Raw genomic sequence first — 19430 nt, forward strand, 5'->3', positions numbered from 1 at the left:
CATTTTGAAGAGAGGCAGTGTCTGAGGCATGCACTTATTTTGCCTACTTTTCATCCATTATGCCCAGGGGTAGTGAGTGTTGCATACTTGCATGTCCCTAGTCTGTCTGTGGGGTGTCTTCAATGTAAACATCATGGATGGCATGGGATTGTGCTCATTTTTCTGTGTTTTGTCGATTTTTTGGGGTGTATAACTGAACTGATGTTCCTCTGTCTTCCATTGCTTTTAGGTGCACAAGAAGACTCAAGAGAACCACCAGTGCCAGGAAGAAGTCCTGCAGCGGTGTGTGTGTGCAGCATAACGTCACGCGACGTCACGTCTGGACACAGAACCCTCTGCAACTCGTGCAACTGCTGCCTGCTGACCTGCTCTGAAGAAGCTGGCCCCCAAAAAAGTAACCCGTAGCTCCTCTAGCAAGAAAGGTGCCAGTAAGGAGCAGAAGAAGCAAGTTACCAAGGACACTGGTGTGCCGCCCGCCCCTTTTTTTGGGAGTAAAAAAAAAAGTATGCCTGCAGCAGCAGCGGGATCTGCTGGGGACCAAGCTGGCAGCAGCACCCCCGCTCCATTGGGCTCAGTGCCACCACCACCACCACGCCAACTTAAGTCCAAGCCCTTGAGTGCTGCAGAGGCAGCCAGTATAGTTCTTCAATCACCATCGACCAGTGATGTTGGCTCATCGCAAGAAAGCAGCAGCAATGTCCCTCAATCAACACAGGTTGTTGTAGCTCATCTGACGAGTGTTGAACAACCACAGCCGCAACAACAATCACATGTGCAAGTACAAGCCCAAGTACATGTGGAAGGAGAGGCAGCGCAAGGAGATGCGCAAGCAGAGGTGCATGGAGGGTCACAAGTGCCCACAATAGTTGTTCCTCCCGAAGTAGGGGCACATCAGGAAATCGACAATCAAGGCGAGGTATCATTTGAGGAAGCCACTCCTCCTGATGATCCTTCATTGTCTTCCACACCTCTAGCAAGGAAGAGATCAAGGGTGGTGTCTACATCTTCTTCAAGCACACCTCCTTCTGATGATACGGATCAAACTTGGGAACCAGCACCACAGCCGTCTGAGAGTGAGGCACACCATGATCCGACAAAGGTAGTTAAGCGTAAAAGGAAGCTCGTCCAAAGTCTCAGAGTTATGGAGTGTGATGAGGCTCAACAAGAAGTGGCGGATACTGCTGCTGATGAAGACTCTGCCAACGACGACCCAGTCATCATAAAGGTCACTGCAGCCCCAGCAGGCATGCAGCAAACAGACATTTTGACCCTAGCCCGAAGAGCTGCTGAGCGTGATGATGATGATGATGTTGTCGATGAGGAGGCAGTGGAAACACCACAATCATTGGAGTTAAGTAGTACACCAACTCGTCCCGCTTCCATATTTCTTTCTGGCAAGAAGAGACCTCCATCCACCTCAACCTTAATTAGTGGCGGTGAAAGTGCACAACGTACAAAAGTTGGGCAATCCAGATCCTCCACTTCATCTGGCATTAGCTTCATGACCACCACCACCAGTATCGCCGCCTCCTCCAGGTCCCACAGACACTTCAAGTCCCCAGTTTGGGACTTCTTTACTGTTTGTCAAAAAAATCCAAAGTTTGCCATTTGTACCCTTTGTAAGGTTGCAGTTAGTCGTGGTAAGCCAGGTACCAACTATGGTACCGGAGGCCAGAGAGGTCATCTTAGGAGACAGCACACTGTCAAATGGTTTGCGCACCTAGATGCGATCAAGAAAGGCCGAATTCAAGGAAACGTTGATGTTTCATCTGATGATGACGAGGAGGAAGAAGACGTGTCAAACACTTCCCTTACACCCAGTACCCCTGTCAGCAGCACACCCAATGTGAGGCACACTAAGAGTGTTGGAGCGAGTGAGACACCAACGCACAAAAGTTCACCAGCGAGCAAAATTGGGTCAACGAAGTCATTATCAGCCCGTAAATGCTTGGTCCAGGGCAACATTAGAACAATGCTTACTTCAGACGTGCCATATGAACGCAACCACCCACTGACGCGTCTGTATAACACTAAGCTGGCTAAAATGCTAGCTGTGGACCTTCTCCCTTTTTCTTTTGTAGAAGTGGTAGGTTTTATAGAATTAGTGGCAACGCTCTGCCCTAAATGGAAGGTTCCTAGCCGGTTCTATTTTGCCAGAGTTGCGGTTCCAGCACTACATGAAGATGTGCTGGAGGCGATTGGGGCAGCTTTGCAGAAGAGTGCTGTTCACACAATACATCTGACAACAGACATGTGGACCAGTGGCGCAGGCGCTGATTACATGTGCATCACTGCACACTGGGTCTCTTTTTCAGGTGTTAAAGCAAAGCTAAACGCAGGTGTTGACCCGGACAAAGTTTTCAAAGCTGCTCGGAAACATGCAACACTAGCCATGTTTGGCTTGGAGAAAAGTCACACAGCAGAAAACATTTTGGAAGAGTTTGACAAAAAGGTCTTGAAAATGCTATCCCCAAAAAAACGCAAGATTGGTTATGTTTCCACGGATAATGGCGCCAATGTAGTTAAGGCCATGTCGCAGGGTGGCTATTTCAGAGTGCCATGTTTGGCGCACTGTATCAACCTGGTAGTTCAAAAATTCTTGAGTGATAGAGACAGTCCAGCGTTCGCGGTAATGGCCACCTGCTGCAAAATGTGCAACCATTTCAGCCATTCTTTTAAGGCCCGGAAGCATCTGAGGAGGCTGCTACTTCAAAGTCGAATACCAGTGAAAGCACTGATCCAGGAGGTGGCAACACGTTGGAACTCCACCTTCTACATGCTTGAGCGTCTGTATGAGCAGTATACGGTACTCGATCACTATTTCTTCACAGAGGGTACATCTCAGAAGGAGGACCTGCGGATGAGTGCGGCGCAATGGGACATAGTTAAAAGCCTGACAGACATGCTTCGTCCTTTTGAGTTCTTCACGCGTGCAGTCAGCCAGGAGGACTGTAATTTGGGAAAAGCTATCCCATTGTTGTGCATGCTGGAGCACCAACTGATGGCGGTGTCTTCTGAGTTTGAAAAAGATGTACAAAAAAAAGACCATTTTATTTTGTCTGAGAAATTATTAGAGCGCCTACGTGGTGATGAACGTCTTCAAAAGATCAAGTCAGAACAGCATTACATTTGTGCTACTATTCTGGATCCACGCTACAAAAAGGCGCTGGCAGGCGAAGCATTCTTTCCTTTTGCTGATGCAGATGTTCAAAAGTACAAACATTGGTTAGCCTGGTCAGCCAAGAGGTTTGAAAAAGAACGGCAGGTTATTGAAGGAGAAGACAGTACATCAGCATCAGCATCAGCAGGCCATCCCCAGTCACAAGAATCCACTTCTGCACCTGTGGCTGGGGCACAAGTGACCTCTCAGCCGTTAAAGACACCGGCAACTGGATCATCTGCACCACACACAACACTAACAGTGGCTGCTGAGGAGGATTGGCTAAGTTTGCTTGGGTATGGTTCTCGAAAAAATGTCAAAGGCACAGCAAAAAGTAAGCAAAGTGGAGGAACCGTTGATGACCTTGAGTCGATGGTGCAGGACTATATGAATGACTCAACAGAGGTCTTTCTTAATGATGAGCCATTGCAGTATTGGCATGGCAAAAAACAATTGTGGCCACAGCTCTCCAACCTGGCTATAAACTATTTGTCTTGCCCACTCGCAAGTGTGTCTTCTGAACGTGTTTTCAGTGCTGCTGGTGGCATTGTAACTCCCAAACGGAGCAGCCTCTCGCCCAAAAATGTGGAGCGGCTGACAATGATCAAGATGAATCAGCACCTCATACCACCAGATTACAAAGTACGAGAAAGCACGCCGCATGAAGACGAGGAGGACGGCAACGTAGATGAGGGGATTTGTTCTCTGTTCGGTGGCACTGACCTCATCCAGCCTGAATTCGCAGAGTATGATGACAAAATCTTCTTCTTATTCCCTGACACCGAGCCCTGAAAATGAGACAATGAATCAAGAACTTTCTTTTTCGTCCTTATTCACTTTTATTCCTGTTTGTCTCTCTTTCTTTGTTTTGCACAGTTAATTTAATTCAAACTTTAATCACCTAATCCCAAAAACAAGACCATCAGCAGAACTGTCTTCACTTGTTTGCTTATTGATTTGAAGGTGCCGCAGTCTACATTCCTCAGGTTCACAAGTTCTGAAGAACATGCTCCTCTATCCTCCTCCTCCAGACTGCGATTTTCCTCAAAGCAGAGTGCTGGATTACGCCCAATGAAGAAAGACTCAGCACTTGTGGGGGTGTTGTACTTCTTTGCGGGTGAGTTGACGGATTTGGGCCCATTGCTGTGAAGCTCTAATAATGGACAAAAGTGTTTTGGACCAAATATGAGGTGGAAATTTCTTGCCGTTTTTGCTGACTTGCTTGCCTTTGGGGTGCTCTTTGGCGGGGTTCCGGGTGTTTGTGGGTGATTTTTGGTGTCTGGGAGCACTGCTGCGACAGTCTAATCTTGATTGCATTTGCTTTTCAGGAAATCCGTGGTGGAAAACAGGAGTTATGATGATTGATGATGATGACCTAGCTGCACAGCGCCGCGTTTGGACCGAAGGCCGAGAGATATTGTAAGTATGAGATTTAGCTCTTTCGCTGTTTGGGGGTGTTGTCGGGTGGTTTTTTCCGGGTGGGTTGGCGGGTCTTGCCTGGGGCATTCCTGGGAAGGTCTAATACCGGATAGAAGTGTTTTGGACAAAATCCTTAAGGAACAGCCTTTTTTTTGCTATTTCTTCTGTCATCTTGCTCAATGTAGTGTTTTGGGGGGCTTCCTGCTGTTCGTGGGTGGGTTGCGGCCGGGGTCTCTGTCGAAGCACTGCTGCGACAGTCTAATCTTGATTGCATTTGCTTTTCAGGAAATCCGTGGTGGAAAACAGGAGTTATGATGATTGATGATGATGACCTAGCTGCACAGCGCCGCGTTTGGACCGAAGGCCGAGAGATATTGTAAGTATGAGATTTAGCTTTTTCGCTGTTTGGGGGTGTTGTCGGGTGGTTTTTTGCGGGTGGGTTGGCGGGTCTTGCCTGGGGCATTCCTGGGAAGGTCTAATACCGGATAGAAGTGTTTTGGACAAAATCCTTAAGGAACAGCCTTTTTTTTGCTATTTCTTCTGTCATCTTGCTCAATGTAGCGTTTTGGGGGGCTTCCTGCTATTCGTGGGTGGGTTGCGGCCGGGGTCTCTGTCGAAGCACTGCTGCGACAATCTAATCTTGATTGCATTTGCTTTTCAGGAAATCCGTGGTGGAAAACAGGAGTTATGATGATTGATGATGATGACCTAGCTGCACAGCGCGGCGTTTGGACCGAAGGCCGAGAGATATTGTAAGTATGAAATTTAGCTTTTTCGCTGTTTGGGGGTGTTGTTGGGTGGTTTTTTGCGGGTGGGTTGGCGGGTCTTGCCTGGGGCATTCCTGGGAAGGTCTAATACCGGATAGAAGTGTTTTGGACAAAATCCTTAAGGAACAGCCTTTTTTTTGCTATTTCTTCTGTCATCTTGCTCAATGTAGCGTTTTGGGGGGCTTCCTGCTGTTCGTGGGTGGGTTGCGGCCGGGGTCTCTGTCGAAGCACTGCTGCGACAATCTAATCTTGTTTGCATTTGCTTTTCAGGAAATCCGTGGTGGAAAACAGGAGTTATGATGATTGATGATGATGACCTAGCTGCACAGCGCCGCGTTTGGACCGAAGGCCGAGAGATATTGTAAGTATGAAATTTAGCTTTTTCGCTGTTTGGGGGTGTTGTCGGGTGGTTTTTTGCGGGTGGGTTGGCGGGTCTTGCCTGGGGCATTCCTCGGAAGGTCTAATACCGGCTAGAAGTGTTTTGGACAAAATCCATAAGGAAACACCAGTTTTGGCACTTTTTGTAAGTTAGGGTTCGTTAGGGTTAGCCCTAGCAGCAGGATTGCATGTGTTTCGGGGGGTTCTATTGCAACGCAGTTCTGGTGTTTTAGAGCACTGTTGGAGCGATGCTGGCTATGGATACTTTTGCTTGCTTGCAAGTGGTTTGAATACAATCCACGGTCTGTATTTGGGCCTACTGTTACTTTCAAAGTACGTTTTGTCACCATTTTTCTGCTAGGCATCGTTTTTGGAGATCTGATTGGGGTTCTTCTACATTTTTGCGACTGGCTTTGGTAAGGGTCTTGGTGGGAGCATTGCTGGGAAGGTCAAATTTTGTTCTAAAACACAGTTTACAGTACACCTACCTTGAGGGGAAAGATCCGCTATAATATTTTGGCCATACTTATTTATCCTTAAAAAGGTGACTCAGACAGAGCACGCAATTTCAAAAATATTGTACTGTCTATTAGGGAAATCAAAGTGTCACTTTTTGAACCACACAGCGTACATACCTTTTATTTATTTATCAGTGGTATTGTAATAGCACTTCCTGTTTTCCGTTCAATAATTACAGGCCGGGTTTCAGTCAACATCCGCCAGGCAGGCAGTGGACAGGATGTCTTCTGTCAGTGGTCACCAACATTGATGGACGAAGCGTCAGCTGGAATGGAGGAGTGCCGCCAATAAGAGGAATTGTTTGCTGCATGCAACTTACTTACCAAATTCAACAGGACAACTCCAACAACATACGCAATACAGATACAGTATCCATTGTTTTATTCTATGAGTGTGACTGCATGTGCTTAGCTTTAGTTTGTACCCAAAGATTGTCTTTATCTTCAATTATTGTTTGTCCATGCTGTGCTTTTTTTTTTCTTCTCTCAACAAAACCTACCCAAAAAGAAACCCCCATTCCCATCCATTTTACAAACCCTAACCCTCTTCCCCCGGGCTGTGTTGTTTTGCTTGATGTCTGACTAAAATGACATCAATAATTCCACACACTTGCTGGGGAGGATAAGGTCATAGCAACAGGCTGGTGAAGGAATACGAGGATATCTTCTAGACTTACTCAGCTTCAGTACTATATCTTCTAGTAGTAGGAGCCAATGTCAAATAAATTCAACGCAAGTACTAGTTATACTTGCAAGCAAATACTTTACCATTTGTTAGGCTACATTATGGCACTGTTCTAGTGTACTGTCACCTGCTATATTCTCGATCGTACCGTAACCGTTGTAATGCTACAGTAAGGACAAACAAGGTTTCGTTTTCTTTTTTTCCATAGGCATGCAACTGCCACTGTGTCACACCACTAGTACCACCGCAATGAGGAAATGTCACCCGCCCAGGATTGACAACGTTTATCCCCATTTCACATGGAGCCAGCCCTGGGCCTAGCCCTAATTTCTAACACAAATTACAGGTAAGATAAGCGTTTGGTGGGAGGTAGTATAATGGAGTATTATTTAGGAGTAGACGAGAGATTGACGGTTGTACTACTAAAGTCCTACGACTGTTCAGGAAAACAAAGTTACTGTTACACCCCCGTCCCCCACCCACCAGACTGAAAAGCAGTAAAAAACAGGTATGGTCAGATAAAGTTTAAAAATGTATATTTATGTAGCCCTAACAAAATAATCTCCCTCAAGACCCACCCTAACCCCAACGATTGTCTTTGAAACGTCCCAAAACGATCCCAACTCCCAAATCCCACCCCCCAAAAGTCTATAAAAAAAGGGCAAGGGACACTCCACTACTGGAGGGTGCTGGTGCATTTTGCGGCATGGGCATCATACTCCTTGCGGAGGGTGGCAAGCTCGGAGCGGAGGCCCTTCACCAAGTTCTTATAGTTCTGGACCTCCTGCTCCAGGTAGGACATTCGGACTCCTAGGCGGCGTTGGCGTGCCTTGCAGCTCCTGTGGGGGGCAGCTGGTCTTTCTGTTGCTTGGCGGTGGCGGTTGGCTTTGTTAGCCCGGCTCGGTCCCGCTGGAGCACTGCGCATGCTGGCGTCCCGTGGGGTCACGGAGGAGGATGCAGCGGTCCCAGTCGAGGATGTTGTTGTTGCACCGGTCAACTGCGTGTCCTCCTCCTCCTCCAGGGCCACCAGCCGCCGATATTCGGCGACAGTGGCATCCAGCCTCCGTTGCCGGGCCATTCTAGCCTGCTCCTTCCGTGTTGTTGATTTGGAAGGAGCAACTATATGAAGAAAGAAAGACATAGTCTGTAACCAATGCTCCTTAGCATTAATAACACAAAGTGATTGAGCCGAAAGTTGGGTCACAGTACAAGTAACAAATTGAAAGCACAGTACATAACTATTGAGGACAGTGTCTATGTAACCTCCCACTTCTGCATCCTTGCTCTAACATTAGTGGTAGTTTAATGAACAAATTCTACGACCACTATGGACTTCCATTACAGTCGACTATGACAGTACACCAGTCTTATTCTCTTCTTCTCTCTTGTTTAGGAAAATTGGTACGTTATCTTATGCAAGCCGGCAGAATGACATTGACAGCACAGTGAACTTGCACCCGAGAAAAACAGTTGCACACCATGATGAGTGAGACAGACTTGCGTTACTGTACCGGTCCTGTACATGCAGGTGGTGAAGCTATTACTTTTCTATTACGGGTGGCACTGAGAATACTCTGTTACAAGGGCTACTGCTTAATTAATTTACCTTTCACCCTACAGTGCAAATGAGTACTAGAAAAGGAAAATGAAGAAGCTAACTAATTTGATTATCTATCACTTCACATGGGACGTATTTGATGACATATGGGATGACTTTAGGTGCTTTGCTTAATATTGAGTGAACAGTGATACACCCACACATGAATGATGTACTACAAGTAAACTAAAGTTATTAAGAGAGGTACGGAGTGTCCACCGTAATAACCAGATATATGCTGTGATTGCAGTCGCAATACAAAGTACTGCTACTATTCATGGTAGTATTGGACACATTTACAATTTCTTTTCCTTGCCTTCCCTGCACTGGAACGGACGTGCGGGTGCGGTGGTACATGCTCTTCAAGGTAACACTTAGTTCATCCAGCGACCATCTACTCTCTCTAGATACACATGTGCTATCTAAGAGTCAGAGAATACCATGCTCCAGGCATCCATTCATTCAAAGTATACGCACACATACAGTTTCTGTTTCACCCACCCAGGCTGCTGTCCTTCCACCCATCCTTGCTTCATCATTGACCCAGCCATGCACCATACCATATTCTTTCCTTCCCAGCCACCTCGGGGGCCAAGCAAACACATATCGTTCTTCTTTGCCAGCCATCATACAATTTCGCGTCCCACTTACTTACACCCTTCTTTCGCTTTTCGTTCATCCCATCCATCACGTTCGTCTAAGAACTTATTGGGATTCTTCTCACCAAAAACTTCACAGCTAAGTCGAAGTACATTTCGAGGAGGCTACTACCTGGTTGATTTGTAATACACCCGTGCAGAAAGCACACTATGCAGTCTTCAATCTCAATAAGTAAGGAATATATAGCTTACCTGTTTCCGCCACCACCGTTTGAACCCCCACAGGACCGTCCGCCGGCTCTTGCACCGCCTCCTCCCCAGAGTCCTCCGAGTCCTCGCCCAACACCGCCACCTCCGCGCTGGCCCCGTCACCAGATGTTACACCTACAAAGTACATTTAAGAATGTTAGAATACACCACTCACTACTATATAATATTTGGTCTAGGAGAAATGTTAAAAAAACAGAATACAATGTAATAATTTGTGACTGTCTACTCTAAAGTAAAAATGTCCCTTTTTCCAGGGAAGGCTGTTGTCTTGCTGCACTTTTATGCACAACTGATGAATGCTTGCTTTTTATTTTTAACACGCACCACTTTTTCTCCTAACAGACAGAAGCTTGACTCCTAAGAACACGACCAGGATCAAGTTCAAACCAGGTGAGAGCTCGGCTCGACCACAAGAAATGTGTCCAATTAATCGTCAGCACTAACCACTTTTCCGTTTTCAGTTAAATAGTTTTATGACAAAGTAGATTTTAATAAATGTGTTTACTTTTAATAAAGCTTTTAAACTTAAATAGACTCTGTGGTTTTTGGTCCTCCAGACTAGAGTGGATGAGCTAAAGGTTTTGGAATTTTTGCAAGCATGAGTGCCTCTGACACTTCTTGACTGTGCTGTGACTCCGTCCTCTCTTGTCCTGCGTACGATAATCTAGAGATCATTGGGGATCAATAATCGGTGACTTCGGGAGCTGAATGACTCTGCCACACTATCTAGTCAGTAAGGAGACAGTGCATAGAGCTATTGCTGAATAGAATGGGAGTCCAATGGAATTGCCAAATGTCCAATCTTAGTTAGCTACACAGACAGACTAATAGGAATAATCTAGTAATACCACAGGGAGTCATATTAGAGCCAGGATAAGAATTTATATCCAGTCTACAAGAAGATCAAAGACGATTTAGAAAAAATCGAATGAGGAACGCTAGGAAAAAATAGGTACTCTTTATTACAATTAAAACTTACTGGGGCCAGCAAAGGAGCCCTCGCCTGCCCGATCCTGGCCTGCATCCTGAACAGCACCCTCCTCCTCCTGTGTCCTCTTGCCCTTGGGGGGAGCTGATGTACAACATGAAAGAAAGAAAGACCAGAAAACATGGATGAGATTTGTCAACCAAATCAACCATTTCAAAAGAACAATAACAACATTTTTTGGAGAAATAGCAAATAGATAGACAACTATTCCACGGGATCTATCTCATGTGGTATACTACGTTATTCGTATTGCCTGATTTGCGGACCGTTGACTTAGAAAGTTCCTATGTAACTCAATAAACAGACTACTAAAGAGGTTTGCCTAGGCCTGGCACTGCAGGCAGCAGTCCGCAGCACGCGAAGTGACAGACAAAGTCCATCCTGCTTGCAGATCAGTGAATACTCAAACTATCAATCCACCCACCACCACCACTATTTCTTCTTATAGCCATGTGTCTAAAGGAAGGAGTGGACTTCAGTCTGTTGGGGCTGATTTAGAAGTCCCTTGCGGCTCATTTTCCTCCATTGTTGCGTGACTTTTGTGACGCAGCGGCAGAACAAAAGACTCGCCATGGTGTTGGTGCGGCGTATATATTAAAAAAAAAGAAATTATGGGCGATGCATCACGTTGTAAAGCCCTGCGCCATCAGGGGGCGTTCCGGCGCAAGGGAGGGCGTACCTGCGCAGGGACGAATCCTAAAAGTGGCTGAGGGAAATCTACAAGATGTCAATCAGCCACTTTTAAGACAATGATGCATGAGTCAAACCCTGCGCGCTTGAAGCCGACGTACGGCTTGATGCAGCATTGGGGAGATAGGGTACCCCAGAGCATTGCTGGAGCTGCGCCATCGTTGGCACGCAACTCCAGCAATGCGCCGCCTTTACGGCACAGATGCGTAAGGCTTCTGTGACGTTTTGGGCCAATGGGTGGTGGTGGCATGGCACACAATTACTGCCGCATCCCTGCTACTTTGCAGGGATGCGCCGGTAATTGAAAATATGACCCTTAGTGTCTAGCATTACGCAGTTCTTATCTTTACACTACACTCATACATAATTTCTCAGGCCAATGAAATGAACACAATGTACAAAACAAATAAGCATAGTAGCAAGCAAGGCTACTGAGAAGGAGAGCAGTGCACCTAAAATGCATAGAAGATTTTGAAATATAATTTACCTACAATGTAATCGGCAGCATTATTGCTCTTGGTAAAGAACAAAGATTTGCAAATAACAGAGCCGGATAAAACAGAGTAGTGATGAATAGCTACTACTACTCACCAAGCCCGGGGACCTCTACGCCGAGCGCGTCCAGCAAGTCCCGTTCCCGGTCCATGACATCGGTCCAGCGGTGGGTGGCCTGGTTATATGTGCGCCGGACCCCAGAGAGCTTATACATGGCCCGGCACACCTTCTCCCACCGCTTCCGGCGCTCCCGGATGCCATAGCCAGTTGCGATCTTGCCGCCTCCCAGGATCGTCTTGGGGAGGCGGCGCTGGACGTGGAAGATGAGTGCCGCCACTTCCTCCGCGCTGAAGATCTCCCGCGGCACCACTTGCTCCCCCCTCAAACGCCCGCACGGGAGCCGGGCACGGGGTGCGGGACCCTTCCCCTTCTCAGGGTGCTTCCCGGCTCCCTTTACCATGGTCTGGGCAGAAATAAACTTAAATGATAAAGAAGAAATAGAATAGTGAAGAAGAAAAGAAAAGAGTTTAAAAAAGTAGTTTAAAAGTAACTAAAAGTAGCAGAAAACACAAAAATATACAGCTAGAAAAATAGAGGGATAGATAATAAGTAAAATAGATTAAATAAACTTCAAACAAGCAAAGGATGGCAGAGATTCAGAGAGGATACAGAAAGCATGCCCAGAACCATAGCAATGAATGAGAAACAAGATGGCCGCGCCCGTTCACGACCGCGTGGGTAAGTTCGCGCGAGATTTTCCTCGCGAGCACGCGCGAAATTGTACTAGCGAGCAGCACAGTTTGCGAGATTACACATAGCGGCCGGAAACGGAATTACGTCACGCAAACAAGATGGCCGCGCCCGTGTACGACCGCTAGGGTAACTTGGCAAACGTATAGCTACAAGCGCCTCGCGAACACGCGCAAAAGCACGCGAACATACACGTCGCAAAAAAAAAATAAGTGTATTCGCAAGCATTCGCGGCTCCCGAAATCGATCTCGCACGGATTCGCGCCCCAAAAAACGCGCGAAATTGCAGAAAAAACGATTTTTGCTAAACTGAAAGCAATGAGCAGGTGCAAAAGTTCAAACTTAACATTTGTAACATTCACTGTAGTGCTTCCTGAGGGGCCCCTCCAGAGTTTGCAACTATTCTATGACCCTGCTATGACCCAAACAGCAGGCTCATAGAATAGCTACAAGTAGACCATAAAGGTCCTGTGAAAAAAAATTTCACTGCAACAGAAAGCAAATTACAGATAAGGAAGGAAGCAGGTGCCAGCCAGACTGGAACTTTCTAAATAACTGACACATTAATCAACCCCCAATTAATTCATGGCAGTTGAAGTAGGGGAGGTGTGCTTGCTTTTTTCACCCCCCATAAACTACAGTGATAAACAAACCTAATGGGTGGCAGTGAGGATGTACCAGAGGGTGGCATGGGTGTCCCAGAGGGTGGCAGTGGTGAAACAGAGGGTGCTGTGAACCTGTGATGATAAACCAGACGTAGAAACAACATAGTCGCGGCCGTTGCGTGCCGAAAAGTAAGTTCGCAATTGCGAAATTGTCCCAAAATCGGCGCGAACGCTCGCCAACACAAAAAACGGGAAAATCCGCAAATCCGCGAGAGTTCGCGTATCTTCGCGGATTGCGAATCCGTAAATCCGCAATTTCGCGTACGCGAGATCCGCTAGATCCGCCCATGCTTAATTAGGAAGACCTGTAGGGAGCAAAAAAGCGCTTACCTATGGTGGTGGTGAAAGTTACTCATACTCACAGTACTGCTGGGCAGAGCCTGCTCTGGACCTGTAGTGCCTCCTTAGTATCCCCCTGACACGTAAAGAACAGTCAGTGCTAGAAAAGGGCCTATCTTTTGTCCCCACCACCAGACTTGACAAATTCAAGCTGCACGTGGAACTGGCCCAATTCTTCGGAAACTCAAACTTAAGTCTTTCTTTGAGAAACCAACTCATGAAATAGAACAAACCAATGATAACCCCAATATCACGGGTCTCCGACCCAAATCAACTTTTGTACCACCTCCCTCTACCATCCCACCTGAAATCACTACATTTGAACAGGCTGTATATAATGACGTTGAGAGACTCAGCCCATCCAACAACTTCAACAATTTATCCTGGGAAGACAGAAAAACAATAGAACGTCTACAAAAAAAAACCCTAATTGTCATCAAACCAGCGGACAAAGGGGGCGGGATTGTTTTACAGGACAAACAAGACTACGACACTGAATGTCGCAGACTACTGAGCGACACCAGGAATTATCGCAGATTGACACAGGATCCAACGGAAGAGTTACGGACCACTATTCATGGACTAGTCAGGAGGGCAGCAGATGCAGAACACATTTCCAAACAAGAAACGGATTACTTATGCCCACAGCATACTAAGACCCCATACTTCTACACTGTACCGAAAGTCCCGTATTATATGTGCGATTTTCACCTGATGGTACCACCAATGCCATTACACCCTAGCCTCCTATAGCCTACACCCCAACCGCTGTAGTGACGGCAAACGGTTATGTTTAATACAATACGACCGATTGACTCTTTTTTCATTGTATGTTTTGTCTTTGTCCATTTATGTTACGTGTACAGGTGTTCTTGAGATGGGAATCCCCCTCTCACACATAGATAAACACCTTAGGGCGTGTAGACACATAGTCTGAACTACACTCCACTAGTTTAACTGCACTCACCTTTTTACTTAGGTCCTGAAGAAAGCCATCATATACATAAGGCACTGGCTGAAACATGTTGACCCACCGGATGATGGAGGTCGTAACTCGCCTCTAACATCCAACAGCCTTATTTTTAACCGCTGACGGTGGCCCAGGTATTAAAGTCTAATTTACCCTCGGGTACTGGGACCCCCGCCTAGCCGTTTTAAATCTCACTACCATAACACCCTTCACTGCACACTCAGCAACATACCTGCTCCGCTGTAATCAGGCGTCGAAGCACACCCGGGACACGCTAGGTGTCACTGGGTGGGCCCGATGATGAAGCATGCCACCAACTAGGTTGGTGGGTGAGGGCTTTCTGAACACACTCACCAGGTGTTCCCATCCCGTGACGAAACATACTTGAGTCTTTTTTATTAAAAACCCTTCTTATCTTGAGCTAGTCTCCTTTTGATTAACATTACATATAACCCAGGGGATAAGGACTAGCTTTCTGGTACTCTCTCTCTCTCTTGATTACACATTCTCATAGGCAGCGCGCAGCTGTGAGAGCAACCCTAACACCATGGCAGAAAACCATGGTCTAACCTTTGATGAACACGATGTGGCAGACATCCTCTCTGACCCATCGTTCCAAGCTGACTTCAACATCGCCAGCACTATCGCACAGACCACCGATTGGGAGAGCCTTACCGAGAAAAAACGCAACAGGATACGCACTATCCTCCACGGAACCATCCTGACCCAATACCTCAGAACGAACACGGCTCCCAGGGGACTTCTAGTAACCAATGCACCCAGGATCTTCCTTAATGACCCCACCTTTAGGAAGGACTGGGCCCAGATCGCCTGGCATTGCACCAGGGACTGGATGATCCTTATCATAAAGACGGCTAAGCGACTATCGGAGGCGTTTCTAATTGAAATACAAGCCACAGAGAGCCAATTCAAGGCCACCATAACGGCCTATAAAAAGAAACTAGATGACCAGAACAAAGACATAAATGAATATAAGGAATACCTGACCCAGGCAAAAATTAAAAAATTTGATAAAGACCTCAAAAAATTCAGCTATGCTAAAGTATACCCATACTCCGAAGATGATTACACCCCCCAGACAAAGAACACCAGCATGTCTAACACGTCAGGGGATGACAGCTCTGTCTCAAGTGACTCCAGCACCAGCTCAAACAAACGAGGAGGAAGAGGTAGACGAGGACAACGCTGGCCGAACAACTGGCAAGGCGGACAGCAAGGACATTTCCATGGTTTCCCACCCAATTTCGGCCATATGCAGAACCCCTATTATGGTTTCCCACCCATGTACCCCCCAGGACCAATGCCACTATTCCCAGGCAACCAAGGGCCGCATATTCCTTTTTTAGGACAGGGCCGGAGGTCTCGGGGCAGAAGGAGAACGAACCCCCAACAACCACAAGTCCACTGGGGCGGAGAGGAGAACCCAGTCAGCGCAAACACACGCCAGAAGACGAAAGAGGCAATACCAGGACCCAGCAAACAATGAGGTCCGATGACCCACCTTCATTGGTATTTAACCTATCTAGTATCCCCCTGACACGTAAAGAACAGTCAGTGCTAGAAAAGGGCCTATCTTTTGTCCCCACCACCAGACTTGACAAATTCAAGCTGCACGTGGAACTGGCCCAATTCTTCAGGAAACTCAAACTTAAGTCTTTCTTTGAGAAACCAACTCATGAAATAGAACAAACCAATGATAACCCCAATATCACGGGTCTCCGACCCAAATCAACTTTTGTACCACCTCCCTCTACCATCCCACCTGAAATCACTACATTTGAACAGGCTGTATATAATGACGTTGAGAGACTCAGCCCATCCAACAACTTCAACAATTTATCCTGGGAAGACAGAAAAACAATAGAACATCTACAACAAAACCCCCTAATTGTCATCAAACCAGCGGACAAAGGGGGCGGGATTGTTTTACAGGACAAACAAGACTACGACACTGAATGTTGCAGACTACTGAGCGACACCAGGAATTATCGCAGATTGACACAGGATCCAACGGAAGAGTTACGGACCACTATTCATGGACTAGTCAGGAGGGCAGCAGATGCAGAACACATTTCCAAACAAGAAGCGGATTACTTATGCCCACAGCATACTAATACCCCATACTTCTACACTGTACCGAAAGTCCATAAGGGAATTATCCCTCCCCCTGGCAGATCCATCGTATCGGGTATCAACTCGTTACTAGAACCTCTGTCGCGCTACTGTGACTTCTTCCTGAATCCATTGGTGCAAGCAACACCAACGTACATAAAAGACACTAAGCATCTCTTACAGGTCATAAACAACAAGGAGTTCAACCCACAAACACAATTACTAGTGGGTCTGGACGTGGAGAGCCTGTATACCAGCCTCCCACAGGACGCCACCCTATCAGTACTCCAAGACATCCTCGAGGCATCTCCCTGGCCATACCACACTCCTAGAAACTTCGTGATGGCATGTGCAACTCTAGCTCTCAAAGAGAACTATTTCGAATATGAGGGCACCCTGTACCTACAAACGAATGGGACATCTATGGGCAGTGTTTTTGCCCCAAGCATAGCGGGACTATATGTCCACCATTTTGAGGAGCACCACATTGCAACAGAGACCAACCCTTTCATCCACCATATCCTGACTTGGCGCAGGTATATAGATGATATCCTGGTGATCTGGCAGGGCACACAAACCGACTTGGACAGATTCATGACCTGGCTCAACAAAAGGGACCCATACCTAAAATTCACCTGCACGGCCAGCAACAACCAACTACCCTTCTTAGACCTGGACATTACGGCCAAGGATGGAACCCTGGCCACAACAACTTACTACAAACCGACCGCAAGGAACTCATTGGTTGAATTCACAAGCTTTCACCCACGTGCACTTCGAGAAAACCTGCCCTACGGGCAGTTTTTACGCATACGAAGAAACTGCACCAGCATCTCGGATTACAAAAGACAATCCACCGATTTGGCGACCAAACTGGAACACCGAGGCTATCCCAAAGCCATCATTAACAAAACTCAAAAGAGAGCTAGAAACCAGAACCGTGATGCCCTACTGGAAACTGTTGTCAAAAACCAAGAAAATCAACCAATCACCTGTGTCACCACTTACAACACGGCGTCCAACGAGGTGACTAAAATTATCAGAAGACACTGGAGAATAATCAATTCTGGACAAAGGAACTGGGACACCCCGAGATTCGCATACAAAAGATGTAACAACTTAAAAGACCGCCTGGTCAACACCCGTCCAAGACCACCCCCAGAACAGCCCATTAACACCGTTCTGAACGCATGGGGCCTACCCAAGGTCACCGGACACTATCCCTGCAACGACTGCAGTGTTTGCCACCTCGCCATGGCATCCAAAACTCTAGATCTGGAACCTAACAGAGTCTGGATCCAAAGGAGTCACACCAACTGCAACTCCCGCAACCTGATATACTTAATAACTTGCACATGTGGCCTACGCTATGTCGGAATGACGACACGTAAGATCAAAACCAGAATAACAGAACATCGCAGCACAATAAGATGCAAGAAAAACATCAGTAAACTAACCAACCACTTCATCACACAGGGTCACACCCCCAATGACCTAACCTGGACGGTCATTGAACAAATCCCTGGGAGCACAATGGACAATGATAAAAAGCTACTGAACAAAGAACAACGATGGATATATCGCCTTTCGACAGCAAGCCAGGGCCTTAATGATGCCATTCCCTGGAACTCCCTAGCACATCAATAACCAATCATAGTGTGCCCCGAGCCTTTTCAGTTCATCAATTGTCCCCTGTTCCTCGGCACTGCTGAGGTAGCCCCTAGTTCTGAGGTTCTTTAAAAATTGGATGCACCCCTGACCTCACACTATGGTCACGTGTTGCCCTAGTTACTCAACTCTGCCCCCTGTAGTTTGTATTTCCAGCCCCCACTGTAACACACCCTATCATATTGCGCTCAAAACCTATCATTGATGGCCATGCAATATACAGCTCTGCCCTATGTTTTACAGCCCCTTGCATGCTGTATTCACGCCCCCACTGAAACATGCATTGCGCTTTAAAAACTTTAAAAACTCCCCCCATTAATGACATAATTTGAGCAGATCGCGCCCTTAGCTCATTTATATTAGAATTCATGGCACGCGTAAGCAGTGTATTGGTGAATTCGGGATCCAGCCCCGTTTTTGTTGAACACTACCCGATCGCGCATGCCACCACGCTGCACGGCAGTGCAGACACCACCGCGCATGCGCGAAAGAGACACTATACGCGCTGACACACGCGAGCAGTGCGCTTGCGCAGATACCGCGAAAGAGACACTATACGCGCATGCTCGCTGACACACGCGAGCAGTGCGCTTGCGCAGATACCGCGCGCGAGCTCTCTCTGGCACCATGACTCGGCTCCCCGAGTCTTTCCACCATTACCTCTAGCCTACAGGTGCATCCGATCACTCAATCAAGCACAGTACTTAAGGCCAAGCTCAGATGGCCATTATTTACCGGTATGCGAAGGAGGCACTACAGGTCCAGAGCAGGCTCTGCCCAGCAGTACTGTGAGTATGAGTAACTTTCACCACCACCATAGGTAAGCGCTTTTTTGCTCCCTACAGGTCTTCCTAATCACTGTGGTTCAAACTGTTTATTTCCCATAGGGCAAAGCCCCAGCCACCTCTCAACCTTGAGGTCCAAATTAGCTAAAACTAGTGTAAGAATGCTCTCTTGCACTACTATACACATATGCACTGCATGTGTGATGTCCGTGTTTTAGCCACTTCACTCCCGTATTATATGTGCGATTTTCACCTGATGGTACCACCAATGCCATTACACCCTAGCCTCCTATAGCCTACACCCCAACCGCTGTAGTGACGGCAAACGGTTATGTTTAATACAATACGACCGATTGACTCTTTTTTCATTGTATGTTTTGTCTTTGTCCATTTATGTTACGTGTACAGGTGTTCTTGAGATGGGAATCCCCCTCTCACACATAGATAAACACCTTAGGGCGTGTAGACACATAGTCTGAACTACACTCCACTAGTTTAACTGCACTCACCTTTTTACTTAGGTCCTGAAGAAAGCCAGCATATACATAAGGCAC

The 19430-nt window shown here is 46.9% G+C and overlaps 1 long non-coding RNA gene across 1 annotated transcript; it reads left to right on the top strand.

Annotated features, from left to right (window-relative positions):
- Nucleotides 1–18827: 18827 nt before the first annotated feature.
- Nucleotides 18828–19412, top strand: LOC144753692 (uncharacterized). Its single transcript, XR_013594483.1, has 3 exons — nucleotides 18828–18879; nucleotides 18979–19031; nucleotides 19285–19412. It is a non-coding gene; the product is annotated as an uncharacterized LOC144753692 (long non-coding RNA).
- The last annotated feature ends 18 nt before the right edge of the window (nucleotides 19413–19430 follow it).

The sequence above is a fragment of the Lissotriton helveticus genome, chromosome 5_1 (genome assembly GCF_964261635.1).
Source record: "Lissotriton helveticus chromosome 5_1, aLisHel1.1, whole genome shotgun sequence".
NCBI classification, from domain to species: Eukaryota; Metazoa; Chordata; class Amphibia; order Caudata; family Salamandridae; genus Lissotriton; species Lissotriton helveticus.